The sequence below is a fragment of the Triticum urartu genome, unplaced genomic scaffold (assembly GCF_003073215.2).
Source record: "Triticum urartu cultivar G1812 unplaced genomic scaffold, Tu2.1 TuUngrouped_contig_1281, whole genome shotgun sequence".
Taxonomy (NCBI): domain Eukaryota; kingdom Viridiplantae; phylum Streptophyta; class Magnoliopsida; order Poales; family Poaceae; genus Triticum; species Triticum urartu.
In genome coordinates, this window is record NW_024111709.1 from 14628 (window position 1) to 24664 (window position 10037).

At 39.9% G+C, this 10037-nt stretch overlaps 2 non-coding genes across 2 annotated transcripts; both read right to left on the reverse strand.

Annotated features, from left to right (window-relative positions):
* Positions 1-712: 712 nt before the first annotated feature.
* LOC125526659 lies at positions 713-932 on the reverse strand. The gene has a single exon (XR_007291837.1). It is a non-coding gene; the product is annotated as a small nucleolar RNA U3 (small nucleolar RNA).
* A 3992-nt stretch (positions 933-4924) lies between these two features.
* Positions 4925-5143, reverse strand: LOC125526660. Its single transcript, XR_007291838.1, has one exon. It is a non-coding gene; the product is annotated as a small nucleolar RNA U3 (small nucleolar RNA).
* Between the last annotated feature and the right edge of the window lie 4894 nt (positions 5144-10037).

The window sequence follows — 10037 nt, forward strand, 5'->3', positions numbered from 1 at the left end:
GGCCCATTTCATCTTGTTCATCGCGTGGACAGTAGATCATTTTTATCTTGTTGATGCTGCTACAGTAACTATCACTTCTTCAGTTATTTTGAAAAAAAGAGTCTGGCTTAAAAAACAGAAGGGAAAAAATTGGTAGAAAGCCAGCTAGAAGCAAGCTACAGTAACATATTGTGACTAGTGGTGGTTTTTGCCGGCCCATTTCATCTTGTTCATCGCGTGGACAGTAGATCATTTTTATCTTGTTGATGCTGCTACAGTAACTATCACTTCTTCAGTTATTTTGAAAAAAAGAGTCTGGCTTAAAAAACAGAAGGGAAAAAATTGGTAGAAAGCCAGCTAGAAGCAAGCTACAGTAACATATTGTGACTAGTGGTGGTTTTTGCCGGCCCATTTCATCTTGTTCATCGCGTGGACAGTAGATCATTTTTATCTTGTTGATGCTGCTACAGTAACTATCACTTCTTCAGTTATTTTGAAAAAAAGAGTCTGGCTTAAAAAACAGAAGGGAAAAAATTGGTAGAAAGCCAGCTAGAAGCAAGCTACAGTAACATATTGTGACTAGTGGTGGTTTTTGCCGGCCCATTTCATCTTGTTCATCGCGTGGACAGTAGATCATTTTTATCTTGTTGATGCTGCTACAGTAACTATCACTTCTTCAGTTATTTTGAAAAAAAGAGTCTGGCTTAAAAAACAGAAGGGAAAAAATATTTGTAGTCTGTCAGACAACCTCTGGGCCACCCTGCACAGGTGTGAGCCAGGCAGGGACGATCCTCTACAGCCGTCGGATTGCCCCATCAGGGAAATCCTGGCCGTTAATCACGCTCTGGCCCAGAGGTCAGAATGCATCAACCAGACTGAAGTGCTTGCCTCCTTATTGGTAAAGGATGCAGCGGTACGAGCCTATAGAACAGATCCTGTTCAAGTAAGGTCGTGCTACCTGCTGCTGCGCCTCGGCTTATAAGCTGGTTCTGCTCCCTGTAAACTGGCGAGGTGGGACTAATGTTAGGCATGCTGCTGCACAGCAGCGCCAACGCCCCCTCGGTGGGAGCTTTTAGGACTGGTAAGTGCTGGCCCGTGAGGTTGGTGGGCTGCTGCCTGTTAGATAGACAGAGCCCGGCCCATCTGAGAAACATCAGTCTCGTATGGCTTTTCTTTCCTACCTCAAAAAAAAGTATGGCTTTTTTGTTTCCTTTTTCGTTGCATCAGCTTTCCATTTTTGTTACTAGTAACAGTTCAGAAGTTGTTCTCAAATGTTACAGTATCCACTTGTCACTTATTATTTCTCACAAATTATCAGCACGCTAGTCAATGTTAAAACTCTCCATGTCCCGAAAGTACGCGCCAACTAGAACAACAATTGTGCAGACCAGGCAATTTTGCATGACAGGTAAATATAATATGCACACATTACCTTGTGACACGGACGAGCCTTAATCTGTGGGAACTTGAACTCCGTGTGGTTTGGATTCATGCACTTGGTCTCTTCCCTTGTTGGAGTACCCCCAAGACCTGCGATCGCACTATGACTGAACATGTCATTGTAAAGAATGCAGGTCGCAGGAGAAAACAGTTCCAAATGTCGTACGTACTGTACAAGATTTCACCTTGATAATCTCAACCAGCTGATCAACTGAATTCTCACTAGCATTAGTGCGCACCTTTTCTTTTTGTTCTTACCAAGAATGTTTCGCATGTTATTTTCGCAATCAGCAGGACTCGTGCATTTAAATTTCTACCTAATTATAGAAGATAACTTACCAAGGCTTTTGCACTGCCAAAATCACAGATTTTGATATGTGGGTTAACCAACAGTGGAAAGCTTACTAGGTTAGTACAGAATGTACTAGTGGTTATTCAAATTTGATTTGAGAATGTTTTTCCTGATCTAAAGAAAGCTCAACTAGCCAAACAACCAAGCGGAATTTGAGGAAACATATGTTTGGGACAACATACTAAGCATAGAAAAGGAGGTTAAAAATCTCACGACAACGTTCTATGGTTTAATATCACGGTGGCGGCTTCTGGTGAATAACAGACACTCAGACAGAATACTAGGGCCATGCTACAGAGAAAGAGCTTCTTTTTACAGGATTATACCTGTGTTATGTGTAACAGGCAAATGCTGGAAACAAGAGATCACTTGTTTTTCCTATGCCCATTTGCTAAAATGTGCTGGCAATATATTTGTCCTTCTTGGACATCAGCCCAGTCAGATGTTCAGGAGGAAGTTGAGCAACTCAAGCATTTGATCAACCTACCTTTTATTTTTTGCGGGTTTTTATTTTATTGATTTCCTGAGCAATCTGGACTACCAGAAATGATTTCATCTTCAACCAAATTCCTCCAAATATGTATAATTGCAGACGGTGTTTCAAGGAGGAGATGAAATGGCCTACTTACAGAGCTCAGAGGAAGGAGTACAGTGGCGTGGCTCACTGGGTGGCAGCATTCAGATGATCTACACACCTTGTACCTGCTGTATTTTGTTGTATCTCTTGTTTATTTCTTGTAGTTTCCTTCGATTTTTTCCCTGTATAGCTCTTTATTTTCTTTTTAAGAATTCCTATTTGTACCATTTATTTGAAAATTAATAAAAATATGCAGCAGAGTCCAGAATCCTGCTGTTTCCCTCAAAAATATCACGGTGGCAGATGCCAACACAATTATTATATTACAGGAACAATGGTTAGACGACTTATAACAATCACATATTGTGCTAATACTCGGTATCAAAAGGAAACTGAACGAACAACTCTGCTGCATGGCCAGGACATTACATTTCTGACTTGAACAACTACAAAGAGCAGACAGATTACAAATGTATGGAGAATTCCCTAACTAAAATTTCATCTGTAGCAAGAAAAAAATCAGCAGAATCACGCATTAGTTGAAGCATACAAATAATAAGGATGCACTAATGTGCAATTCATCAGTTATATTATCGTAGTCCCTAGAGATAAACCTTCATACTTCCACAAAAATGTGCACATACTTATCTCAGAAAAAAATGATAGCATCTCATCGCCTGCGTGATATACTGATATATACTAAGAAAAGAGAACCTTACAATTAACTAAACATACAAGAAGAAAGTTGCACTAGAAAATAAATCCAAAGACAGTAGAACTGACAGACTAGCTCAGCTGTATGCTTGAATGTCTCAGAATTCATTTTAGATTGTTAGTGAAGCCACTAATCTGAAACTTGTAGAAAGGTCCCAATACAGTACTCAACTATTGGAACATAAGTTTAGAGCAGGCCTGAGGACAAAAAAGTGCTGCAACTAAATAGGGAACATATCATATACTGATGTATTTAGTAACCAAGGAAATTCTGTAGCATGAGCTCCACATGACAGCATGTAGATAATTTTGGTAACATGTATGCCTAGTGCAAAGATTAACAGTAGAATAGTTTTTTGTAAAAAAGTGGAGATGGAGGACAATTGTGTAACTGTAAAGCATAACATCTCGTTCAGAAAAAGGACTGCCAAGTCATATCAGACCTGATAAGTCTATAGTTTGACATAAATGAGGGGCACTCTTTGATTCATTCTGTTGTACTGTCTTTTCATCCGGTTTACTGGCTCTGGAACTAACTCAAGGACAAGATTAAGATAAAGCCCATCCCCTTTAGTGGTTAAAAAAGGTACTGCTTAAGACCGACAATGTCAGGATGGTCAAGCATATACATAATTTACAATTCCCTGTTTTTGTACCAGTTATCTTGAAGAATCTTTTTTATGGCAACAACTTCTCCCGTTTCCTGACGTTTGGCCTGAAGAGTTGACAATAACAGGTTATATGCCTTCGACAATCAGTTGAGCATAGAGGCCAGTTTAGAAAACACAAAGGCCAGAAGTCTCCCTGAAATGCAACCCCAAAAGAACCAGTTCCCTGAAATACAACCCCAAAAGAAGTTTCCCTGACAGAAGTTATCATCAGAAGTTTCCCTGACAGACTATTTCATTAACCGCCATATCAGCAAATTTTGCTTCACAGCCACAATGTAGATTTTAGAGATTAATGTAGCATTGCGTTTACCTGTTTAGTGTTTAGGCAGACCATTTCGGCCAAGGATTGTGGTTGCAATTATGTGACCAGCTTCAGCACCAGAATCTGCAACCTTATCTGGCTCAGTGTCCAGGAAATGAAGAATTGAGTCACTTCATCTAGAAACAAGGTACAAACTTGATCAACAATTTTGCCTAGGCTTTTGTGTGAATAATGAGCCATAACAGGGCGAAGCCAGATCAGAAAACCATCCATTCCCAGGATGTAAAAGTCACTGCAAATCTATGGTAGAGTGAACCAATAGTTTTTCTTTTCTTTTGGCAAATCAGACATGCTTGCAACGAAATAATGAATCATTACACACAGACACACACACACAAAATTAGTTCTTCAGATTTTCTTGTCATCCAGCCATTAGTTCTTCAGTTTTTCTTGCCACCGTTATATTATGAGCTATATACTCATGTCATAGATAATTTGAGATGTGTGATTGCAAATAGAATATGTGGTTAAAACTGTCCGAAAATGGAAACGTAGAAGTCACTGCAAATCTATGGTAGAGTGAACCAATAGTTTTTCTTTTCTTTTGGCAAATCAGACATGCTTGCAACGAAATAATGAATCATTACACACAGACACACACCACACAGACACACACACACAAAATTAGTTCTTCAGATTTTCTTGTCATCCAGCCATTAGTTCTTCAGTTTTTCTTGCCACCGTTATATTATGAGCTATATACTCATGTCATAGATAATTTGAGATGTGTGATTGCAAATAGAATATGTGGTTAAAACTGTCCGAAAATGGAAACGTAGACAATGTATAGGAGACTGAATGTAATAGAATGAGATACTGAAAAAAGATACTGGCTAAAACGAGCACAAGGCAAAAAAAAAAGAATGTGTAGTCTGTCAGACAACCTCTGGGCCACCCTGCACAGGTGTGAGCCAGGCAGGAACGATCCTCTACAGCCGTCGGATTGCCCCATCAGGGAATCCTGGCCGTTAATCACGCTCTGGCCCAGAGGGCAGAATGCATCAACCAGACTGAAGTGCTTGCCTCCTTATTGGTAAAGGATGCAGCGGTACGAGCCTATAGAACAGATCCTGTTCAAGTAAGGTCGTGCTACCTTCTGCAGCGCCTCGCCTTATAACCTGGTTCCACTACCTGTAAACTGGCGAGGTGGGACTAATGTTAGGCGTGCAGCTGCGCAACAGCACCCCCTGGGAGCTTTTAGAAGGTCTCGTGGGTGGGTGTGCTGTGCTGGCCCGTGAGGTTGGGCCGATGCCTGCTGAGTACACAAGCCCGGCCCATCTGAGGAATGATTTTCTTGGTGGGGATATCTGAGAAATTCTAAATTGTTTGACGAGCCTTAACTTCTCACAGTTTATCAGCACACTTCTCAGTGTTAAAGCTCTCGCTGTTCCAAAAGTATGTGCCAACTAGAAAGCAATTGCTTTCAAAAAATAAAAATAAATTAGAACAGCAATTGTGCATGACACATTACCTTGTACCACGAGCCTTAATTTACGGGAACTTGAACTCCGTGTAGTTTGGATTCATGCACTTGATCTCTTCCCTTGTTGGAGTACCCCAAGACCTGCAAGGCACTATGACTGAACATGTCATTCTAAAGAATGCAGTTCGCAGGAGAAAACAGTTCCGAATGTCATAGTACCGGAGTACAAGATTTCACCTTGATAATCTCAACCAGCTGATCAACTCCACTTTCCCCAGGAAGAAAATATAAGCAAATGCCAGCACAATTATGTATATATAAGCAGATGCTTGGCATATCTGCAAAGTTACGAGATTACAGGAACAAGGATTAGACGACGACTTATAACAATCATATCAAAAAATAACTGAAGGAAGAATTCTGTTGCATGGTCGAGGCCTTATATTTCTGACTTAAACAACTACAAAGACCAAACAGATTACAGATGTATGGCACAACTCATTAACTAAATTTTTATCTGTAGTAAGAACAAAATCAGCAGAATTAAGAATTAGCTGAAGCATACAGCAGATGGTCTATCGTTGTCCGCACTACCACAAAAATGTGCAAATACTTATCTCGGAAAAAAATGATTTACCTGTGTGAATATATACTACTCCCTCTGTCCCCAAATGATGGCATATAAATTCAGTCAAAAAGTCAATTCTTTCTAAGTTGACCAAATATATAGAAGAAAATGTCAACTATTACAATACTGAATAAATAGATTATGAAGATATATCTAATGGTGGATATGTTCATATTGATTAGGTATTGTCTATCGTCATATTTTTGTATATATACTTGGTCTAACTTAGAAAGTATTGACTTTTTGATTGAATTTATATGCCATCTATTTAGGGACGGAGGTAGTAAGAAAATGGGACCTTATGATTAACTAAACATACAAGAAGAAAGTTGTACTCCCTCCGATCCAAATTAATTGACGCTTGGATCGGAGGGAGTACTATAGAACATATATCCAAACAAAGTAGAACGTACAGGCTGGATCAGTTGTATGTTTGAATTTCTCAGAATTTATTTTAGATTTTTAGTGAAAGCATCAATGTGAATAACTAATCTGAGACTTGTAGATAGGTCCCAATACAGTATTCAACTATTGGAACATAAGTTTAGAGTAGAGCGGGAATGAGGACAAAAATGTGATGCAACTAAGCAGGGAATATATCATATACAAATGTACTCCGTATTTAGTAACCAAGAAAATTATGTACCACGATCTCCACATGACAGCATGTAGATAATTTTGGTAACAAGTATGCCTAGTGCAAAGATTATTAAAAAGTTTTTGTAAAACATTAAAGATGGAGGACAATTGTGCAAAGCATAACATCGCTCAAAAAAATAACTGCCAAGTCATGTCAGACATAATACGTGTATAGTTTGACATAAGTGAGGGGCACTCTTTGAGTGATTCCTTCTTTTGTACTGTCTAGCATCCGGTTTACTGTCTCTGGAACAAACTCAAGGACAAGAATGTGATAAAACTCATCCCTTTCGGTGGTTAAAAGGAAGTAATGCTTAAGACCAACAATATTAGGATGATCAAGCATATGCCTAATTTCCAATTCCCTGTTTTTGTATCGCTTGTTTTGAAGAACCTTTTTTTATGGGAACACGTTTCTCGACATTTGGCCTGAAGAGTTGACAATAACAGGTTATATGCCTTCGACAATCAGTTGGGCATAGACCAGTTCAGACAACGCAAATGTCAGAACTCAGAAGTCTACCTGAAAAACAACCCAGAAGAACCAGTTCCAACCACATGTTCAGCGATGTAACTGACTGACTATTTCATTACCACGATATCAGCAAATTTTGCTTCACAGCCTATACTTGTTTGGGCAGACCATTTCGGCGACAGATTGTGGTAGCAGCTTCGGCACCAGAATCTGCAACCACATCTGGCTCAGTGTCCAGCAAATGAAGAATTGAGTTACTTCATCTAGAAACGAGGTGCAAAGTTGATCAACAATTTCCCCTAGGCTTTCTGTGAATATATATGAGCCATAACAGCGCGAAGCCAGAGCATAAAACCATGCATTCCCAAGATGTAAAACTCGCTGCAAACCTAGTTTTTGTTTTTTTGCGAATCACATATGCTTGCAACGAAATAATGATTCATTACAAATATTAAAATTCAAGCAGGGCCATATCCAGGGAGGCATATACTGTCTGCATTCACTACAAATGAAAGCTTCTATAAAGCTTCAAATATTTTTGCAACTAACCAAATCTTAGCTACAATAAATGCCCAAATGAATCGACAGGGACTGACAAACAGCACGTTGGGCCCAAAAGAAGCGAACCAACAGCAAGTTACTTGACCACCAAAAATTGTCAATGTGGAATGGTCCAGTGCAGGTTAAGTAGATCTGGTAATGAAGGCTCTATTTTAATTTAAAAGACTGAAATCGATAAGCTTAAGCTTGATTCAGACAGATGAAGCAAGGTAGCCAAAAAGAAGGCAGTTTTGCAGCCCAATTTATGTTAACCCACACAATGCTCCACTCAAGTTTGTCTAGGTTCTTGACTGCACACAGAGTAGAGAGCAACACAGAAAACCCCAAAGAGTTTTTTTCTCTTTATAATATCCATATACAACAAATCAATGATAAGCAAATGCCAACCTACAGTATAGTTAATTCATGTCTAGTCTAGTCTGGTTTAATAGTACTCGGCCTGTTTCAGAGGCCCATGATTTTGACTGAAGTTTCAAAAAAATATCCTGTATCAAGCGATTGATGAACCTAAAATTTTCTGTTGGAATGGAAGCATCAAGTGAATTAAATGCAATAAGGATAATTACAAAACGCAAACAGGAAAAGAAGATATAAAGTGGTGTCCTTATCAGCGAGAGAGAGAGAAATCAGGCTCTCTGATTTGAATGTACTGTGTATGATTCAGGATAATATGCTATTTTAACATGTCAAACATTACAGCTGAAGTGGTCCAGCAAGCGGAAAGGCTGCTTGATACCATCGATCATCATCGCCGATGTGGCGATGTCAATGCAACCTCCTTAATTAGAAAAGGAAAAGTAGAGCTGCACCCACCTTACTGGCTAGTAACACAATGCAGATGACTAAAAGAATAAGAAAAATACTGCAGGAGAGCACCAAGAAACCACACAAAGGAAGTCACAAGATGATCATTTTCGGAGATCTATAAAAATGGTACCAACCAAATTGCACACAATACGGTAATCTTCAGTTCCCTCCGTTCCAAAATAGATGACTCAACTTTGCACTAACTTAGGTTTTAGCATTTGAACTCCATGATCCTCAGATGGATCATCTGTCTCCTGCAAAAGATGGGCCTATTCAGATAACTAGAGGTAAGCACAAAAGGATTGTCATCAATGTAACAGACCTTAAAACCTCCACTTTCGCACATGGACCAAAGTTACATTGTGATAATATTTGTTACTGATCATAATGGAACAAAGGGGAAGAGCCATCATTAGACAATACTGTTACCATAAACAAATACCAGACAGCATTCTTTCTTAGAGCATTGCCATAGTTCAACTACTTGGAGCATTAGAACCGATCTCACTTAAGGCACAAACACAGAGGAGGGGAAGAGATGACAAAAACAGACTGGAATATCACTGGAACTTGCCAGACAATTCAAACACATCGTTTATGAAGATGACAAACCGAAAAGGAAAAAACTTGCCAGTTATGTTTGTCTTTCATGAGTTTCATCCCTCAATCTTCAGTTATCGTTCCCTCTGTATATATTTGGTTACTCTTCAGTTCCATCCGTGTTCATTTTTTGATAGGCGACGCCAGTGTGGCCGAGTTCAGGAAGGAGAACGCGATGGGGGTTGTTCGAGGTGCAAGTTCCAGGTCAGATGCGCGCTCAAGCTGCAGCTCGTGCCGGCAGACGTCGTGTTCCAGGAAGTCAAGTGCAGCTCGTTCTGCAGATTATTACAGAGACAACTGCAGTCTAAAAAAAGAAGTGAAAAAAAAAGATTTGTAGTCTGTCAGACAACCTCTGGGCCACCCCCTGCACAGGTGTGAGCCTGGCAGGAACGATCCTCTACTTGGAGCATTAGAACCGATCTCACTTAAGGCACAAACACAGGGGAGGGGAAGAGATGACAAAAACAGACTGGAATATCACTGGAACTTGCCAGACAATTCAAACACATCGTTTATGAAGATGACAAACCGAAAAGGAAAAAACTTGCCAGTTATGTTTGTCTTTCATGAGTTTCATCCCTCAATCTTCAGTTATCGTTCCCTCTGTATATATTTGGTTACTCTTCAGTTCCATCCGTGTTCATTTTTTGATAGGCGACGCCAGTGTGGCCGAGTTCAGGAAGGAGAACGCGATGGGGGTTGTTCGAGGTGCAAGTTCCAGGTCAGATGCGCGCTCAAGCTGCAGCTCGTGCCGGCAGACGTCGTGTTCCAGGAAGTCAAGTGCAGCTCGTTCTGCAGATTATTACAGAGACAACTGCAGTCTAAAAAAAGAAGTGAAAAAAAAAAGAT